At 42.8% G+C, this 20,848-nt stretch overlaps 1 long non-coding RNA gene across 1 annotated transcript; it reads right to left on the bottom strand.

Annotated features, from left to right (window-relative positions):
- Positions 1-15,246: 15,246 nt before the first annotated feature.
- On the bottom strand, positions 15,247-16,163 carry LOC139028137 (uncharacterized). Its single transcript, XR_011480324.1, has 3 exons — positions 15,947-16,163; positions 15,762-15,845; positions 15,247-15,535 (listed from the first exon to the last, which is right to left on the bottom strand). It is a non-coding gene; the product is annotated as an uncharacterized lncRNA (long non-coding RNA).
- Between the last annotated feature and the right edge of the window lie 4,685 nt (positions 16,164-20,848).

Below are 20,848 nucleotides of genomic sequence, written 5' to 3'. Positions count from 1 at the left end.
TTGTACTTAATTTAATAAATATATTTTGTTATTCCTTGTCTCCACGTTGTCTCCCTTTTGTTATGAACTTTGAGCCGGTTCGTGACAATGGCAAGACTTGAAAATATTGTACAATCCAGGTATGCAAAACTCTTAGATATTTACCCAGAAAGACTTAGAGCTGCCAAAGGTGATTTTAACATGTTTTGACTCGGGGTTGAACACTTAATCTAGATAATAGTATTTTAGTTTTCATTACTTTATTACAAAGTTGCACCAACATGGATTAACTCTTAAACTGGGTTAAATCAAGGTTTATCTATTAATCTTGTTGCACTAAATGTTTAACCTAGTTTTAAATGAATCCTAGTTAAATTAAAATCCTTCCTCTAATCTAAGTTTAGTTTTCACTAGGTTAATTTTAATCCCATTATTCAATCATTTAAAAAAGAAGCAATACAAACTTAGATTGGAGGTTAATTCAAAACTACCACTTGAGGTGGTTTAACTGATAAAATGGCAGCATATCTACTGTGGAGAGACCAAAACGACAGAGTTCCTCAGAGAATAATTAGAGACTGTTGAGTTTTTGATAATGATAGGATACCACTTCTCCAAATACTCTGTAATGCAACTGGAAAGAAAGGTTGCACCAACCAAACCCAACTACTTCAGCTGTTGGTCCCCTACGGTTCTACGCAACTGGATGTTTCCAGATGGTGGATCTTTTTGGACTCCACAAGTCAACCGTCTGCAGGATTGTAGTCAGAGTGTCCAGTGCTATTGCCTGTCTGAAGAATCAGTACATAAGGTTCAATCCTACAGAGGAAACAGCTGGATTTTACAGGAGAGGTAGATTCCCAGGTGTACTAGGAGCAATAGACTGTACACACATTTCTATTCCCAACCCTGGTGGTGAGAATGGAGAACTATTCCATAATCGGAAAGGTTACTGCTCCATCAACGTGCAGGCTGTCTGATGACAAAGGTTAGCTCACCAACATCATAGCTAGATGGCCAGGATCCACCCATGACAGCAAAATCTTTGACAATAGTCATCTGGGTGCAATGCTGGAAAGGGGGGCATATGAAGGCCACCTACTAGGTGACAATGGATATGCCTGTCCTGGGTACCTTATGACTCCCCTTTTAAACCCCCAGACACCTTAAGTGAGAGAATACAACACCTCTCATATCCTGGCAAGTGTGGGGGGAAAAAAGATTCCCCTGCATAAAGGAGGGGCTCCGCACGAAGATGGACACTACACTGACAATCATTATTGCAGTTGCAGTTCTGTATAACTTTGGCAAGAGACAAGCTACCTGAGGAGGCTGAGGACCTACCTGAGAAGAATGAAGATGGCCAGGTGCAACATGCTGCCAATGAAAATGGGAATGCTGTGAGAACCTTGATTGAGAACCATTTTGCAGCCTAAGGTGTGTAAAATGTAACATTGGTAACATGTAAAAAGCAATATTATATTTTGATCAACAGGTACAATTCCTAATCAGGCTATCTGTATTCAAATGTATTATTAAGACTTTGTTATTTCTCAATACCATACAGGGTGGAACTGGAAGCACCAGAACACAAGAGTGGAGACAAGACTGGAGGATACCAAATCGTTTGGGAAAGCATTGTTTAAATAAATAATTCCTTAAATAAATAAAAAGATTCTTTACACAGGGGCATTTGTTTCCCTGAAGGGGTTTCTGAATTTGCAGTAGCTCTTTTTGTAAATTCAGGACCTCAATCTGCAGTAGAATTTTCTCTCTCCAGCTACAAAACATCAATATGAGCTTGGTTCATGTCAGTTCCGGTGTTTTTGCTGCTGGCACGCAAAATCCAGGCACTGCTGTTTCTCCATGGCACAGTGTGTCAGCTTAACTAAACGAAAGAAAATGAACTCATTATTAGTAGGCTATTTACGTGCCCATTTTGTACAATTGAATTGGGCGCTATATGCCCAGCCTTGGTACAAATGATGATGTTGTGACATGCTGTAACGGGCCTGATAACAGTAACATTGTGAAGTAGCATTAACGTTCGTTTTAACGTGCATTATAGTCATTGATATTTACCAGTTATTTATACTTACTAAATATTGGTGGTTCGAGTTGTCCGTCGTCATCATAGGGGTTAAGGAGAGGGGAAAACTGCTGGGGAATCATCTCGCATATCTTCTAGGAGAGGTTCAACTCCCTTGGACGGAGGCCCCCCTCTGGTCTGAAATAGCCCCCGCCTCTCCTCCGCCGCATCCTTTTTGGCTTTCACTTTTAATGTTTTTGAGCACTTTCATCTGATTTGGGCCACACTTTTCTTTATTCCGTGTTGATCCATTAAATCTGTCGCATAAAATGGCCCAGGTGTCTTCCTTTAAGTTACATTTTATGCTAACTAGCTTTGTTTATAAACTAGCTATCTACAGTCGTGTCATTCTCAAAACTTTTGGCCACAAATATTAATTTCCACAAAGTTTGCTGCTTTAGATATTTTTGTCAGATGTTACTATGCAATACTGAAGTATAATTACAAGCATTTCATAAGTGTCAAAGGCTTTAATTGGCAATTACATGAAGTTGATTCAAAGAGTCCATATTTGCAGTGTTGACCCTTCTTTTTCAAGACCTCTGCAATCCACCCTGGCATGCTGTCAATTAACTTCTGGGCTACATCCTGACTGATGGCAGCCCATTCTTGCATAATCAATGCTTGGAGTTTGTCTGAATTTGTGGGTTTTTGTACCTTTTGCAGAATATCAGTCTGTCCCTGATGTTTTTCCTGGAGAGAAGTGGCTTCTTTGCTGCCCTTGTTGACACCAGGCCATCCTCCAAAAGTCTTCGCCTCACTGTGCGTGCACATGCACTCACACCTGCCTGCTGCCATTCCTGAGCAAGTTCTGTACTGGTGGTGCCCCGATCCCGCAGCTGAATCAACTTTAGGAGACGGTCCTGGCGCTTGCTGGACTTTCTTGGTCACCCTGAAGCCTTCTTCACAACAATTGAACCGCTCTCCTTGAAGTTCTTGATGATCCGATTAATGGTTGATTTAGGTGCAATCTTACTGGCAGCAATATCCTTGCCTGTGAAGCCCTTTTTGTGCAAAGCAATGATGACGGCACGTGTTTCCTTGCAGTTAACCATGATTGACAGAGGAAGAACAATGATTCCAAGCACCACCCTCCTTTTGAAGCTTCCAGTCTGTTATTCGAACTCAATCAGCATGACAGAGTGATCCCCAGCCTTGTCCTCGTCAACACTCACACCTGTGTTAACGAGAGAATCACTGACATGATGTCAGCTGGTCCTTTTGTGGCAGGGCTGACATGCAGTGGAAATGTTTTTTGGTGATTTAGTTTATTTGCATGGCAAAGAGGGGCTTTGCAATTAATCTGATCACTCTTCATAACATTCTAGAGTATATGCAAATTGCCATCATACAAACTGAGGCAGCAGACTGTGAAAATTAATATTTGTGTCATTCTCAACTTTTGGCAACAACTGTACAGTAGCCAAAGTTTGATAACGAATTAGATATGCCTAGTACTGGTAAATAACATATTTCATTTCAAATCAGCCAACCCACCGTTCACGATGGAGTTGCAGTAGTTCTAACTTTACATTTTTATTATTTTATCAAGGAACAGCAACTTTGTGGCCTCATTTGTCAAGTAGGATAGCTATTTCGAAATACCTCATATTGGTGTAACATGTCACTAATCATTGTTTAAAACCGTTAATCATAAATTTACTGATCCAGATTTAAAATTAAGTGGTGCAACACATCTGATTTATTATAAACCTAGATTAGCTCTAATCCTAGATGAATTTAAACCATGTTGGTGCAACCCACCCTTAAGAGTATTTTGTGTAGATCGTTGACGGAAAAAAAGACAAATCAATTTTAATCAGTGGTGGGAAAAGTACCCGATTTTCATACTTGAGTAAAAGTACAGACACCTTAATAGAAAGTTACTCAAGTAAAAGTGAATGTCAGCCAGTAAAATAATACTATAGTAATAGTCAAAAAGTATTTCCTTTTACATATACTTAAGTATCAAAAGTAGAAGTATAAATAATTAAAAATTCTTCATATTAAGCAAAGCAGATGGCACCATTTTCCTGTTTTTAAAATATACGGATAACCAGGGACACACTCCAACATTATTTACAAAAGATGCTTTTGTGTTTAGTGAGTCCACCAGACCAGAGGCAGTAGGGATGACCATGTGTTCTCTTGATAAGTGTGTGAATTTGACCATTTTACTGTCCTGCTAAGCATTCAAAATGTACTTTTGTTTGTTTTGGAAAATGTGTGGAGTAAAAAGTACAATATTTTCTTTAGGAATGTAGTGAAGTAAGTTGTCAAAAATATAAATAGTAAAGTACAGATACCCCCAAAAACTATTTAAGTAGTAAATATTTTTACTTAAGTACTTTACACCACTGAGATTAATCCCACCTTGTAACACAACAAAATGTGCAAAAAGTCAAGGGGTGTGAATACTTTCTACATCAAACTGGTCTACATCTACCACACCCTCTGCTTTAGGGACTAATGGCAAAGGCATTCTCTATGGATAGCAAACTGGGACCGATTAGGATAACTGATTCCTATTCCTCTTCTAAATGGGAAATTGCTAATGACAAAACGAAAGGAGGTACGAGACCGTTAAAGAAGCTATACTAGCTAGTGTATGTTTTATCTGCCAGAGACTGAAGAGTATCTATGCACTTAAATGCAATTAGCACACGTATTGTCATCTTATGTTATAAGAATGTTATTGACATTGATTTACCATGTTGGTCATCATTCATTCATATAGCTAGCATTCTTCCATTCATTGAGCTTATTCCCCTTTTCTGTGGTTGTTGCCAATAGGTGTTTTGTGCATTGACACGTTTGATATCCTGGGTGACGGTGTGAAACACATCCTCACACCTGGTTGACAGGGACGATGGGACAGTGGAGGTCTATGTCATTGACAGCTCCCGACGAGCTGTTTTTGTGCTTTGAGCATGCGAGTCCACCATTTTTCTTCTTCTTCATCCTATATCTTATATCCTTGGGTGTCCAACTGTACACCAACTTCACATAGCCCCCCAGAGGAAAGGCACCCACACTTCAGGTTGACTCAGTTTTAATCTGCAGTAAAAGATATCAAACAGTGATGACAGGCATTGACAGGACGTTCACTGGTTAGGTAGGACACAAGATATATTTTAGATAGGAGCAACAGTAGTGACACATGCCCTCAATGTGAAGTGATATTAATCCATAAATACAGAGCACAAGTATAACCCTATTTATATAAACATTTTAAGGTAGTAATAAAATAAACATTCACTTAATATTTCAATAAGTCACCTGCTAGCAAATCACCTGCTGTCAATAGCTTGCGTGACATTGTAGTGCAGTGACCAACGGTGCTAGTTAGCTCGTTATTAACATAGCTAACGTTAGCAAAAACTTGGTTAACTTGCTGCAATAGGTCTTCAATACATTAACGGCAAAATAAATATATACATAGCCCCATTCGCTATTGACTTTAGGATATATGAACCAGTTTTCCAAAAACACTATAGTGTTATACAGTTTTAAGCAGTTTTTATGTACAGATGAAAGAGACACGAACCTTCTCTCAGAATATCTCTCTCAGACTGAGGAGCAGGCAGACAAACTTCCTAAATAGGGGAGAAGCACTCAAAACCCACTAGTTGTTCTTTTAAAGAAAATAATACAAAAATGGTAAGTCCGAAGAGCTCTCGTATTACCAACCTTAATACAATGGCAGCAAATATTTTTATGAATTCAGTAACACATAATGAAAGGAAACTATTTATATCACCCCTTTTCCTGAAGTGAATGGTTTCACCCACTACTCTACCGCGAACTGCGGAGTTCTTTGATATCTACATTGATGGAAGATGGAGGATGATGGAAACTCTACATTTTCACGTTGTTACACAACCATCAGTGATGGGGAAGCGACTCTGAAAATATAGTTTACCAAGGTACCAATTACTTCACACTGGAAGAAGTTAAACTACACTAAAGCTACCCTTAAGAAGACTATTTTACTAATTCACTACAAACTACTTTGTGATACAGTAAATCAAAATCTGAAATGACAGAGTACAAATTACAAGAACATATCACTCTGGAGTCCAATGTTAACAGAATGTGTAATTTAGTCTGTTAAACACAAAAACAGTTTCAAGTAAAAATTTGGCAGTTCTGATGCCAAAAAAGAAAGGAAATGCTTGCCTACTTCACCCATCCCACTGGGCAAAAACTGGTTGAATCAACTTTGTTTCCACATAATTTCAACCCCAAAATTCTCTGTGATGACATTGAATCAACGTGAAAACTGATTGGATTTGCAGAAAGTCATCAATGTAAGGGCATTTCATATTTTTTTATCCAACTTTTAACCTAAATTCAATAACATGGTGAAATGTTTAGTTGAATTCACGTTAGTTGACAACTCCAAATGTAGATCAAAACTAGACGTAGTGTGTGTTCCAGTAGTTAGCTACACGGCAAAAAAGTAATTAACCAGTGCACAGAGTGGGTGTAAACATGCTTTGATGATGAAATTTCACTTCGTTATGTTCTAAAATACATTTTACCAAGACAAATAGGATTATTAATGTTCTGAATCATTGATGAGACAATCGTTTTTAGACAAAAACATTATACTACCTATAGGCCAATAGTGTGCACCTTCGGGGCGTTCCTGCATGTGGACATTCCAGGAACGCCCCCCCCCCCCCGAGCATCCCATTGGTTCCTTCATGAAATAAGTGTTCAACAAGCTATTGTAATTTAGCTTCTCCCGGGGCTCCAAGTGGAATAGCTGTAGCTGAGAGAGGCAGTGGAGAAGAGGGGTGCGTAATTGCGCAAAGAGAACAGAGCACACAGACTAGAGACAGCCCAAGTTAGAAGCATATGCAACCCGTCATTCATTAGCTAAATATTAGGCCTAATACTGTAGTGAATAGCCTACAGTGCATTCGGGAAGTATTCAGACCCTTTTAATTTTTACACATTTTGTTACAATACAGCCTTATTACGAAATTGGTTACATATAACCTCACACTCAATGTCAACAAAACAAAGGAGATGATCGTAGATTTCAGGAAACAGCAGAGGGAGCACCCCCCTATCCACATCGACGGGACAGTAGTGGAGAGGATAGTAAGTTTTAAGTTCCTCGTCGTACACATCACGGACAAACTGAATTGGTCCACCCACACAGACAGCGTGGTGAAGAAGGCGCAGCAGCGCATCTTCAACCTCAGGAGGCTGAAGAAATTRGGCTTGTCACCAAAAGCACTCACAAACTTCTACAGATGCACAATCGAGAGCATCCTGTCGGGCTGTATCACCACCTGGTACAGCAACTGCTCCGCCCACAACCGTAAGGCTCTCCAGAGGGTAGTGAGGTCTGCAGAACGCATCACCTGGGGCAAACTACCTGCCCTCCAGGACACCTACACCACCCGATGTCACAGGAAGGCCATAAAGATCATCAAGGACAACAACCACCCAAGCCACTGCCTGTTCACCCCGCTATCATCCAGAAGGCGAGGTCAGTACAGGTGCATCAAAGCAGGGACCGAGGGACTGAAAAACAGCTTCTATCTCAAGGCCATCAGACTGTTAAACAGCCACCACTAACATTGAGTGGCTGCTGCCAACATACTGACTCAACTCCAGCCACTTTAATAATGGAACAATTAATGTAAAAAATGTATCACTAGCCATTTTAAACAATGCCACTTAATATAATGTTTACATACCCTACATTACTCATCTCATATGTATATACTGTACTCGATACCATCTACTGCATCTTGCCTATGCCGTTCTGTACCATCACTCATTCATATATCTTTATGTACATAGTCTTCATCCCTTTACACTTGTGTGTATGAGGTAGTTGTTGTGAAATTGTTAGGTTAGATTACTCGTTGGTTATTACTGCATTGTCGGAACTAGAAGCACAAGCATTTCGCTACTCTCGCATTAACATCTGCTAACCATGTGTACATGACAAATAAAATTTGATACATTTTTTCTCAATCTACACACAATATCCGATAATGAACTTATAGTGAAAGCAAAAACAAGTTTTTAGAATTTAGCGATTTTATATATATATATATATATATATTTATAATAATGTCACATTTACATAAGTATTCAGACCCTTTACTCAGTACTTTGTTGAAGCACCTTTGGCAGCGATTACAGACGCGAGTCTTGGGTATGACACTACAAGCTTGGCACAACTGTATTTGGGGAGTTACTCCCATTCTTCTCTGCAGACCCTCTCAAGCTTTGTCAGGTTGGATGGGGAGTGTCGCTGCACAGCTATTTTCAGGTCTCTCCAGAGATGTTTGATCGGGTTCAAGTCCGGGCTCTGGCTGGGCCACTCAAGGACATTCAGAGACTTGTCCCGAAGCCACTCCTGCATTGTCTTGGCTGTGTACTTAAGGTTGTTGTCCTATTGGAATGTGAACCTTTGCCCCAGTCTGAGGTCCTGAGTGCTCTGGAACAGGTTTTCATCAAGGATCTCTGTACTTTCCTCCATTCATCTTTCCCTCGATCCTGACTAGTCTCCCAGTCCCTGCCGCTAAAACACATCCCCACAGCATGATGCTGCCACCACCATGCTTCACCGTAGGGATGGTGCCAGGTTTCCTCCAGACGTGACGCTTGGCATTCAGGCCAAAGAGGTCAATCTTGGTTTCATCAGACTTAAGAATCTTGTTTCTCATGGTCAGAGAGTTTTGGCCACTTGGAGTTTTGGCAAACTCCAAGTGGGCTGTCATGTCCCTTTTACTGAGGAGTTGCTTCCGTCTGGCCACTCTATCATAAAGGCCTGATTGGTGGAGTGCTGCAGCATGGCCGGGTGGCCAGCTCTAGGAAGAGTCTTGGTGGTTCCAAACTTATTCCATTTAAGAATGATGGATAACTGTTTTTTTTTTTTTGGTACCCTTCCCCAGATCTGTGCCTTGACACAATCCTCTCGGAGCTCTACAGACAATTCCTTCGACCTCATGGCTTTGTTTTTGCTCTGACATGCCCTGTCAACTGTGGGACCTTATATAGACAGGTATGTGCCATTCCAAATCATGTCCAATCGAAGCTACCACAGGTGGACTCCAATCAAGTTGTAGAAATATCTCAAGGATGATCAATGGAAACAGGATGCACCCAAGCTCAATTTCGAGTCTCATAGCAAAGGGTCTGAACATTATGTAAATAAGGTATTTCAGTTTGTTTTTTCCATATAGATTTGCAAACATTTCTAACCTGTTTTCACTTTGTCATTATTGTGTATAGATAGGTGAGGAAAATGTTTTATTTAATCAATTTTAGAATAAGGCTGTAACGTAACAAAATGTGGAAAAAGTATTTCCGAATGCACGGTATACCCAAAAAACTTATAGTGAAAGATGTTTTTTTTAATCAGATTATGAAATGACAAGTAGCCTAGGATAGGCTAGCCTACTGAGTACTCCCCAGGCTGCGCTCCCAGTCTCCACAGGCACGCAGCTCGACAATCTCCCCAATTGTTTAAGCTTTTAAGGCACAAGGAAATTAGCGTACCTAGGCTATATCAACACAATGCAATAATGCATTTCATGATTTTTTTCAATTTTGTAAGTCTAGGTTGTAAAATGTTGTAAAATGCAGTGAATATGTCATTTCAATAACTGCTAAAAAGCCCTGCTGTTTGAATGCATGTTTCATTCTGAAATAATAATAATCTAGCCTATGCCTGATTAGGCAACCATTTGGATCAGTAATGGGTCTTTTTCTCTACCGTTTACAAGCTACAGAAAGGCACATTAGCGGGCCAGTCATAGTGTTTTCTGTCAGGATGTATTGGCATGAACAGATATGGCCTTGTCATACTGATATGCGCTGTTTGTCGTGGATCATCATTTACCCAAGTCGTCCTATAATTAATGTAGCCACCAATATGCTCACACATGCCCAGCACAGGAGGTTGGTGGCACCTTAATTAGGGAGGACGAACACGTGGTAATGGCTGAGCAGTATATGTGGAACGGTATCAAATACATCACACATGGTTTCCATGTGTTTGATGCTATTCCATTCACTCAGTTAGCCGTTATTATGAGCCGTCCTCCCCTCAGCAGCCCCCACTGATGCCGAGTTATTCAGGCAAGTGTATCATGCGCTCTGCCTTCTCTCTGAGCAGACACCTAGAACCAAGAACACTTCAATAGAACGCGTTTTTGATTGGTTGTCGGTAGCTATTTTTCCTTTAACTTGTCCTGTGATTTTGTCGACATTTATTAAAACATTCGTATAGAAAATATATGCGACAATTGCCAACTGCGGTGCCTTTCCATTTAACTATCTTGTGTCGATAAAAACAGCTGGATGTAATGACGTCACACCAACAAGTGTTCCATTACTGATTTAGGCCAACTGGGCATTAATAAATTGGCGAGAGCCTGTATGCCTTTCCACCTATCTGTTTCATGTCTCAGGTGGTCTATGAAAGCCAGCATGGATAGAATGCAAGAATTGACTAATATTTGCCATATTCTAAAAATTGTCATTAGGGCTGGGCGGTATACCGTATTTTATGATATACTGGAATTGATGCATGGACCGGTTTGGGTTTTTACTTTACCTTCTAGAACAGTATTTGAATGTTTGGTTGTTAAATGTGATACGCCGTGTGTAACGTCCATTTTTAGAGTTTACTTCGCTACTTCAATCATCTCTCTCAGCTCTCTCTCCATGCCGTTTTCCACACAGATCTACCCCCGCCCCCTGTCACTCAAGGAGCACATTTGTGTTTCCTCGACCAGGAGACACTTGCATTCAGTCTGCATGGTCAATGCAGTGCATGCAACAATGTTGATGACAATGATGCTGTTTTCACTTTGCTTCTTAATATAAATCTCCTAGCGTTCTATAATTACACTATTCGTTTGTGTTTCTTACATCGGCAAACAGGAAGTTTGTCTTTTCTTAGCTAGTTGAGCCTAAATCTTGTTAGCCAGTAATGTTAATCGCTAGCTAGCTAATAAATTAACTGGGTCAGAGCAAACATTTACATTTACATTTAAGTCATTTAGCAGACGCTCTTATCCAGAGCGACTTACAAGTTGGTGCATTCCACTTTATGATGTCCAGTGGAACAACCACTTTACAATAGTGCATCTAACTCTAAGGGGGGGGGGGGGGGGGGGGGGGGGGGGGGGGTTAGAAGGATTACTTTATCCTATCCTAGGTATTCCTTAAAGAGGTGGGGTTTCAGGTGTCTCCGGAAAGTGGTGATTGATTCCGCTGACCTGGCGTCGTGGGGGAGTTTGTTCCACCATTGGGGTGCCAGAGCAGCGAACAGTTTTTGACTGGGCTGAGCGGGAGCTGTACTTCCTCAGAGGTAGGAAGGCGAGCAGGCCAGAGGTGGATGAACGCAGTGCCCTTGTTTTGGTGTGTAGGGCCTGATCAGAGCCTGAAGGTACGGAGGTGCCGTTCCCCTCACAGCTCCGTAGGCAAGCACCATGGTCTTGTAGCGGATGCGAGCTTCAACTGGAAGCCAGTGGGAGAGAGCGAGGAGCGGGGTGACGTGAGAGAACTTGGGAAGGTTGACACACAGACGGGCTGCGGCGTTCTGGATGAGTTGTGGGGTTTAATCGCACAGGCAGGGAGCCCAGCCACAGCGAGTTGCAGTAATCCAGACGGGAGTGACAAGTGCCTGGATTAGGACCTGCGCCGCTTCCTGTGTGAGGCAGGGTCGTACTCTGCGAATGTTGTAGAGCATGAACCTACAGGAACGGGTCACCGCCTTGATGTTGGTGTTGAGAACGACAGGGTGTTGTCCAGGATACGCACAGGTTCTTAGCGCTCTGGGGAGAGGACACAATGGAGTTGTCAACCGTGATGGCAAGATCATGGAACGGGCAGTCTCCTTCCCGGGAGGAAGAGGCAGCTCCGTCTTGCCAAGGTTCAGCTTGAGGTGGTGATCCGTCATCCACACTGAATATGTCTGCCGACATGCAGAGATGCGATTCGCCACCTGGTTATCAGAAAGGGGGAAAGGAGAAGATTAATTGTGTGTCGTCTGCATAGCAATGATAGGAGAGACATGTGAGGATATGACAGAGCCAAGTGACTTGGTGTATAGCGAGAATAGGAGAGGGCCTAGAACAGAGCCCTGGGGGACACCAGTGGTGAGAGCACGTGTGCGGAGACAGATTCTCGCCACGCCACCTGGTAGGAGCGACCTGTCAGGTAGGACGCAATCCAAGCGTGGGCCGCGCCGGAGATGCCCAACTCGGAGAGGGTGGAGAGAAGGATCTGATGGTTCACAGTATCAAAGGCAGCCGATAGGTCTAGAAGGATGAGAGCAGAGGAGAGAGAGTTAGCTTTAGCAGTGCGGAGCGCCTCCGTGACACAGAGAAGAGCAGTCTCAGTTGAATGACTAGTCTTGAAACCTGACTGATTTGGATCAAGAAGGTCATTCTGAGAGAGATAGCAGAGAAGCTGGCCAAGGACGGCACGTTCAAGAGTTTTGGAGAGAAAAGAAAGAAGGGATACTGGTCTGTAGTTGTTTGACATCAGAGGGATCGAGTGTAGGTTTTTTCAGAAGGGGTGCAACTCTCGCTCTCTTGAAGGCGGAAGGGACGTAGCCAGCGGTCAAGGATGAGTTGATGAGCGAGGTGAGGTAAGGGAGAAGGTCTCCGGAAATGGTCTGGAGGAGGAGGAGGGGATAGGGTCAAGCAGGCAGGTTGTTGGGGCGGCCGGCCGTCACAAGACGCGAGATTTCATCTGGAGAGAGAGGGGAGAAAGAGGAGAAGAGGTCAAAGCACAGGGTAGGGCAGTGTGAGCAGAACCAGCGGTGTCGTTTTGACTTAGCAAACGAGGAATCGGATGTCGTCGACCTTCTTTTCAAAAATGGTTGACGAAGTCATCCGCAGAGAGGGAGGAGGGGGGGGGGAGGAGGATTCAGGAGGGAGGAGAAGGTGGCAAAGAGCTTCCTAGGGTTAGAGGCAGATGCTTGGAATTTAGAGCGGTAGAAAGTGGCTTTAGCAGCAAGGACAGAAGAGGAGAATGTAAGAGAGGAAGGGAGTGAAAGGATGCCAGGTCCCGAGGAGCGAGTTTCCTCCATTTCCGCTCGGCTGCCCGGAGCCCTGTTCTGTGGAGCTCGCAATGAGTCGTCGAGCCACGGAGCAGGAGGGGAGGACCGAGCCGGCCTGGAGGATAGGGGACATAGAGAGTCAAAGGATGTAGAAAGGGAGGAGAGGAGGGTTGAGGAGGCAGAATCAGGAGATAGGTTGAGAAGGTTTGAGCAGAGGAAGAGATGATAGGATGGAAGAGGAGAGAGTAGCGGGGGAGAGAGAGCGAGGTTGGGACGGCGCGATACCATCCGAGTAGGGGCAGTGTGGGAAGTGTTGGATGAGAGCGAGAGGGAAAAGGATACAAGGTAGTGGTCGGAGACTTGGAGGGGAGTTGCAATGAGATTAGTGGAAGAACAGCATCTAGTAAAGATGAGGTCAAGCGTATTGCCTGCCTTGTGAGTAGGGGGGGAGGGTGAGGTCAAAAGAGGAGAGGAGTGGAAAGAAGGAGGCAGAGAGGAATGAGTCAAAGGTAGACGTGGGGAGGTTAAAGTCACCCAGAACTGTGAGAGGTGAGCCACTCTCAGGAAAGGAGCTTATCAAGGCGTCAAGCTCATTGATGAACTCTCCAAGGGAACCTGGGGGGCGATAAATGATAAGGATGTTATTGAAAGGGCTGGTAACTGTGACGCATGGAATTCAAAGGAGGCGATAGACAGATGGGTCAGGGGAGAAAGAGAGAATGTCCACTTGGGAGAGATGAGGATCCCAGTGCCACCACCCCGCTGACACAGAAGCTCTGGGTGTGCGAGAAACGTGGGCAGACGAGGAGAGAGCAGACAGTAGGAGTAGCAGTGTTATCTGTGGTAATCCATGTTTCCGTCAGTGCAAGAAGTCGAGGGTGAGGGAAGCATAGGCTGAGATTAACTCTGCCTTGTTGGCCGCAGATCGGCAGTTCCAGAGGCTGCGGAGACCTGGAACTCCACGTGGGTCGTGCGCGCTGGACCACCAGGCAGCGGCCACGCGGTGTGAAGCGTTTGTATGGTCTGTGCAGAGAGAGAGAAGAGGGATAGACAGACACATAGTTGACAGGCTACAGAAGAGGCTACGCTAATGCAAAGGAGATTGGAATGACAAGTGGACTACACGTCTCGAATGTTCAGAAAGTTAAACTTACGTTGCAAGAAATCTTATTGACTAAAATGATACAGTGCTGCTGAAGTAGGCTAGCTAGCAGTGGCTGCYTTGTTGACTTAGTTTGAAAGTGTAGCTGGCTAGGTAGCCTCGGTAACTGGCTAGGTAACCTCGACAATCTAAACTACACAATTATCTTGGATACGAATACGAAGACAGCAAGGACAACTATGTAGCTAGCTAACACTACACTAATCAAGTCGTTCCGTTGAATGTAATAGTTTCTACAGTGCTGCTATTCGGTAGACGGTGGACGTTGGCTAGCTGGCTAGCTGGCTAGCTGCTGGCCAGATAGCAGTGTTGACTACGTTAGGACGACGAATTACGATAATTACGCTAAACTACGCTAAACTACACAATTATCTTTGATACAAAGACGGCTATGTAGCTAGCTAAGAAGAAATTGCTAAGATCAGACAAATCAAACCGTTGTACTATAATGAAATGTAATGAAAAGTAATACTACCTGCGGAGCGAAGTGCGAAATGCGACCACTCGCTCCAACCCGGAAGTTGGACCTAATGAGCAATACAGCCCGATTACTCCAGTGATATTGTGGACCTAAATCAGCATGTTGTTTGTGCAACATTATCTTCTAAATCAAAGACGAATAGGTGAAGCAAGAATATGTTAGCTACATAAAGTAGCTAAGAGGAAACATTCAATGTAGCCAATGCATTCCTAAAATTCCATTTCAGGCGACACTGTAGGCTATACCAGGGGCGAAAATCTGACATCAACCTTGGAGGGGACAATTACATGAAATTTTCTCAGGAGCAATTCCTGAGGGGGACACCAAAAGTAGTGCTGTAACACATAGACTATGTTGTAATATGTTAAATGTATATTGAGGGACCATAATCACTACTACTGGATAATTGTTAGGTACAGTAGTTAACTGAAGGGTTGTCCCAACTTGTTTAAATCATTATAATACTACTACTAATAATAGTTATAGCAATGTTCCTTATCAGTGCAGTGTTCCTTATCAGTGCAGTGTTCCTCTCTCTTGAAACGTCAACACTCTGTTTGCAAGAGTTTGCGGTTCTATAAATTGTGGGTGTGGCTGATATGGTTTTGTGTCATCACTGAGGTAACTGGACGATGCTGTGCCACTGTCCCCTATACTGGTGCTGCTGGCAACAAGGGTGACACCTGGTCCTGCCGTGGCTGTGACACTGTCCTCTGAAGTCTCTCTCCTTGGCTCTTTCCCTTTCACCACCCTCACTGACTCACAGTCTGTCTCCTAGAAAAGAAATAAGGTGTTTGCTGTACTCCTAACTACCGGTACCCAAAACTACACAATTAATCACAACAGCAATACCATTGCCTTAAACAAATATTGGTTCAGTCACCAGTTTAAATTGAGAGTGGGGGTATTCATGGCATTTTCCAATTATGTCCCTATTTTACAAATKAAAAAAATTGAGAACCTTTCATAATGTTGCCAAACAAAGACTCAACAAACTTACCTGAGACTCCCTGTCTCTGCCAGTCTGTCCCTGCATATCTGTCCCCAGCTCTGCTGTCTGTGTGCCATCTGTTGCCTGCTCTGCCTAATGACATCATTGTGAAATATTTCCATTAGCATTTCACTTCTTTCTTATGAACATTTTATCAACTGGTCTTTGAGATATTAGGCTACTAGAATTCTTACTTTGCGTTTTGGTGTACTGAAAAATACTCTGATGTCCGTCTTTTTACCTTTTTCTGACATTTTTCTACCTGGCTGGCTGGCTGACCGGTCTAGCTGCACACACACATTTACACAACACATGCTGCAACGTTTTGAAATTTTAACATAGTTTGTTTCATATTGGCAGGCTTCCAACAATAGCTGAATTTGCAAAGCTAGCGAGCACCAATTCCATTTCTGTGGTGTTTGCTATAATCTTTGCTACCTGGTTAAAGGTGAAAAAAAAAAAAAATTCACTAGCGACAATTTCGCTTTTGCAACGAGACCATTAAATATATTTAAGACAATGGTATAAGAGAGTGTAGTTCTGTTCAGTTTGGACTTCAGTTTATCGCTAACCTTATCACAGGGACTTTGAAGCACTACAGCTGCATGCTAATCTTGGAATAAACTGACGATAGCAAATATTCCATCTTTGACGACGCCACATAAATGGAATAGGTACTAGCTAGCTTGATAGTTAATGTTTGCTTTAGTTTGCGCGCTAGCTCTGCAAATTCAGCTAGTGTGTGAAAACCCTGCAACATTAAAAAAATATATACATTGCTAAGGCGCGATTGACTGGATTACCTCACGTCAGTTACGTACATTGAGTGCCTTTCGGACAGTAGATACGAGCCCTCTATTACCTTGCCAGCAAAGAACTGGCAGTGGATCAAACCATTGTGAGGCAAAGGGCGGGGGGTCGCAATCTTGTGAAATTTAAAAACGCGCTATTAAGTTTGTCTTATCATGCAGCACAAGTGCTTTCATTGCGTATTATTAATATTATTGAAATTACATAGTTATGTTTACAGTGATATATTGGGGGGGACAAATCCCCGTCCCCCCTGGGATTTCCGCCTATGGGCTATACTTCAGTAAGCACGGACCGACGCCTGCAACTTTTGGATATCCTTTTTTGGTCCTGTCAGGACTGGATTTTTTTTTGTTGGTGCATAGACGTCTACGGTTGATTCAGATTTGGCCCGGATCAGACCAAAACTTGATGTCACTGGATGTTGAAATCAAGTCCGGACCAAATCTGAACCAATCATAGACGTCTTTTTGTCGAGACTAGGGCGACAGAACAGCCAGGACCGGCACAGGAAACCTGCCTAATGTTTTATAATCTGAGGGACAGGGAAAAAAATAGCTCTGAAAGTGATCCAAATGATAGCTCTCATTATCATTCTCCTTGAATTAGAGCATTATTATTTTTGTATAGTTATAGTCCACAAGGACCTTAAATCTGGCCACCCTACAAATGTAAAAAAAACAATAACTTTTGAACAGATTATGATAGAGATGTGGTTTGGAACATTGCTTTTCTTAGAAGAGTATCTACACAATTAACATACTATTTCACCCATTGGTCAAAATATGCGTTTCTGATTGGACACGCTATATACCCTATACCCTACTGGCACTTGGCATATCATTTGAAATTCAGGGGAAAAATAAACACTTTATTGCCATTCAAGGTTGATAGGAATTTTTGTTTGTTTGTTGTAGAAGTCTGAGAAATAACAAACTTTCTATCCTAACGTTGAAAGCATATTGTTGAAATCTATGTCTTTGTGATACTAACTTGTCTACCAGGTGTTGTCGGAGAGGGTCACCTCTATTCATGGTGGCTGTGTTGGGAAGGAGTCTTATGATGAGGTTCTGACAGCCACGTACACCAGTGTTGGGCCGTCAGGGCCTGCAAGGCCTTCTCTGCTGGCCTAAACATCATCAGAATATAAATTTTTTTTAAATATATTTTCCCACAAATATGTATTAAATTATTCCCCAGAGTAAGAGTTATACTCTTCATTTCATAGCTTTCCTCTTGGTTGCACTGCTTCCAGCCCCAGGTTGAGATTTGGAGGGCTGGTCTTTATGTTAGATCTTTTATCCAATCATATTCAGCCATCATGTGTTGCCAGGGGTCTAAAATCTGCTCTCAGGCCTTCAGAATCAACAGTGCGGGCGCTTGTAGCTTAAAGTGAATGGAAATTAAAATTTTGTGTCAACCAATCAGCTTTAGAGTTGGCTATTGTACGCCTGCTGGCTGGCTCCAGTGTTACACAGGAGCCAGCTAGCAGGCGTAGGGCGTCCACGTCTTTTGATTGGATTACCAATATTGAGAGGCAGGTCCTATGGGCAGGTCTATGCAGATCTAGGAAACTCTACTAAGCTGTTTTTTGAACCCACAATGGCGGAAGGAGGAGAAGATATCGATTTCGTCGAGGATATAATTATAACGCCATTCTCAAGACGAACTTTTCAAGAAAAGTTAGACATTGTAAGGAGAGGTCGCCCGACGCCACAAAGCCTGTCACAGGCGGGAAAGGGGTTCGTTCGCTCGCCACTTTCAAAGTTTCAACTACGAGCGCTGTCAATGGCTCAAAGGCTCCGAGAAGCACTGCAAACTGTACTGCTGGGAATGCCTATTATTTGCAAGTGATCGATTTGGTGTTTGGAGCCACACTGGCTTTGCAAACTTGAGTTGTCTGTTAAACACTGTTTACCCAAAAATTTCAATTTGTCAATTTCAAGGTGACGCAACGCCTGGTTATACTGCGTTTCTGTCTAAATGTATAGTGTCTAGAGCCATGGCATAATTGATGATAATAAGAGGTGGATTAATTCGGGTGGGACTGTGTAGTACCTCACTGAAGGCCTAGGCCCCAGGCCCACGGCACGCCACTGACGTACACAGGTGAGCTATCAACAAAAGAAAAGAGAGGGTTTTGTGCACCAGCTGTACAAAAAGAATAACCACTAGAGAGAAAAACAAGTGATGTCAATGTTGTGAGCGACTTGAAATAACAATATGTATGTGTCAAAGAACAAAGTGTCAGCTCTCAGGTACACTTGTGGACAGTTGCAAACCTGCACTTGCAATAGATATGAATGGAACTTTGTAAGCAAAACTCAGTGTTGGCAAGGCTAATTCAACAGCCAAAGTGGTAGTTTAGCACAAAACAAAGATAGGAGTCCTGTATTTTGCAAACATTAGAGGTAGTTAACTTAATGAGGACAGATAGTAGCTACGCTATATATACAAAAGTATGTGGACACCCCTTCAAATTACTGGATTTCAGGCACACCCGTTGCTGACAGGTGGATAAAATCGAGAACACAGACATGGAATCTCCATAGACAAACATAGGCAGTAGAATGGCCCGTAAATGAAGAACTCTGACTTTCAACGTGGCACCGTCAGAGTGCGTTTATGTCGATAAAAAACCGCTGTACGTAATGACGTAACACACAAAAAAAGCTATTTTGCAAAAATCTACAGTGTTGAATAAAACAGTAGTGGTTGAAGTGTTTCCATCACCCATTTAGGCAAATTGCACATTAATAAATTAGTGACAGCCTGTATGCCTGCCCACCTATATGTTTCATGTCTCAGGTAGCCTGCAAAAGCCAGCATGGATAGAATGCAATAATGCTCGTGTGCCAACGTATTGCCATGGGCCGTACCATGGTGACATTTGCACTTCTGTCGATCTGAAATAATTGGATGGTGCAACTTGCCAGCCAATCAGAAGAATAAGGCGAAGCAGTTCAAGCATTCTTGAACGCCAGGACAATCCTTGTCCTGCAAAGAAACATTGTTTTTAATAGTTCAAAAATATATACTTGCAAGCAGTAGGCATTTAGAATTAAATGTGGAGCCATAGACTTTAATGTTATACCTTATAGTTATGTAACGAATTCACGTGCCCTGTCCTGTGTACCTTCAAAAGTATTCGGCAATCATTTATTCAAAAAACAGTTTCCATCATCATTTGTCGCAATAAAGGATGTTAGACAAAAGAAAAATCCACCCCTGTCAAAAGGATAAAAATGTTGTTGATCATTAGAAAATGTCTCCTATACCTGCCGTTTCCATCACACGTCGCAATGTTTTTTTGTTGCAACATTGCTTTTGTCAAATAAACCTTGGTCAATAGAAACCTGCCTACTGTCTGTTATTTTTCCCAGTATGAACACACAGCACATGTCACCCTCAGGGCAGAGCTAGACCAACTGCAGATGAAAGTCCTTCAGGGCCGTGTGAAGTACCAGCAGACCTCCCAGTCCAGTACGGCCATCTCTGCCATGCCCATGTTCAGCGTCAACGACAAGTACACCCTGTGTCAGGATGACGCCAGCTACAACCTCACCCTGGAAGTGCAGACGGCCATTTGCAATCTGCTACTACAGGTGAAAGAAATTGCCTCAACTCTGTATTTTTTATGTTGTGTATTGAACCCGAGAGAGAGGTTTGAACGTTTCTTTGCATGAGAGATCTGCTATTGATACGGCTATGTGACGACTTGTGGATTTTTATGTAATGGAAGGTTCCATTTTAGTCGGTCACTCGGTATAACATACTATGGGGAGTCAACGCCCAATCCTATTCACCTGAAGCAAACTAAAATAACGTCCAACGAATGCCGAGCCTGCCCTCAGAAGCCCTGCCTTACTGGCTATAATACCGGGCCTGTCATCCATTTTCTAAATTATTTGCTCTTCAGCTCGCCTGAAGGAAGAACGTTTCACGCAATATATATATAAACTTTTCAAGCACACAAAGGCTCAGAGATTCGCCTCCGACCTAGGTGTCTGTTAGTGAGCAGAGAATATTCGTCCCCATATGTGTTGCGAGTTTTGGGTCTTGGCATCGGTTTTTGTGTTTGCTAAAAGCGACCTACTTTCTGCTCTACTTGTGTAGCCAGTGCTTCCTTGCGTGAGTAAGATCGCCAATTGTAAGAGTAAGTTCAAAAAGGCTAACCAGCCGAGTTTGAACCTCCTATCTTGCCCTAGGGTATGTGGTTTCACAATGAAAATGAAAAGATACTCACGAGTGCTGTCCTGTTGTATGGAGTGGAAACACGCTCAGGA

This window comes from Salvelinus sp. IW2-2015, linkage group LG8 (genome assembly GCF_002910315.2).
Source record: "Salvelinus sp. IW2-2015 linkage group LG8, ASM291031v2, whole genome shotgun sequence".
In the NCBI taxonomy this organism is placed as follows: Eukaryota; Metazoa; Chordata; class Actinopteri; order Salmoniformes; family Salmonidae; genus Salvelinus; species Salvelinus sp. IW2-2015.
The sequence above is the reverse complement of the archived record's forward strand: the minus strand, read 5'-3'. Positions and strand labels throughout refer to the sequence as shown.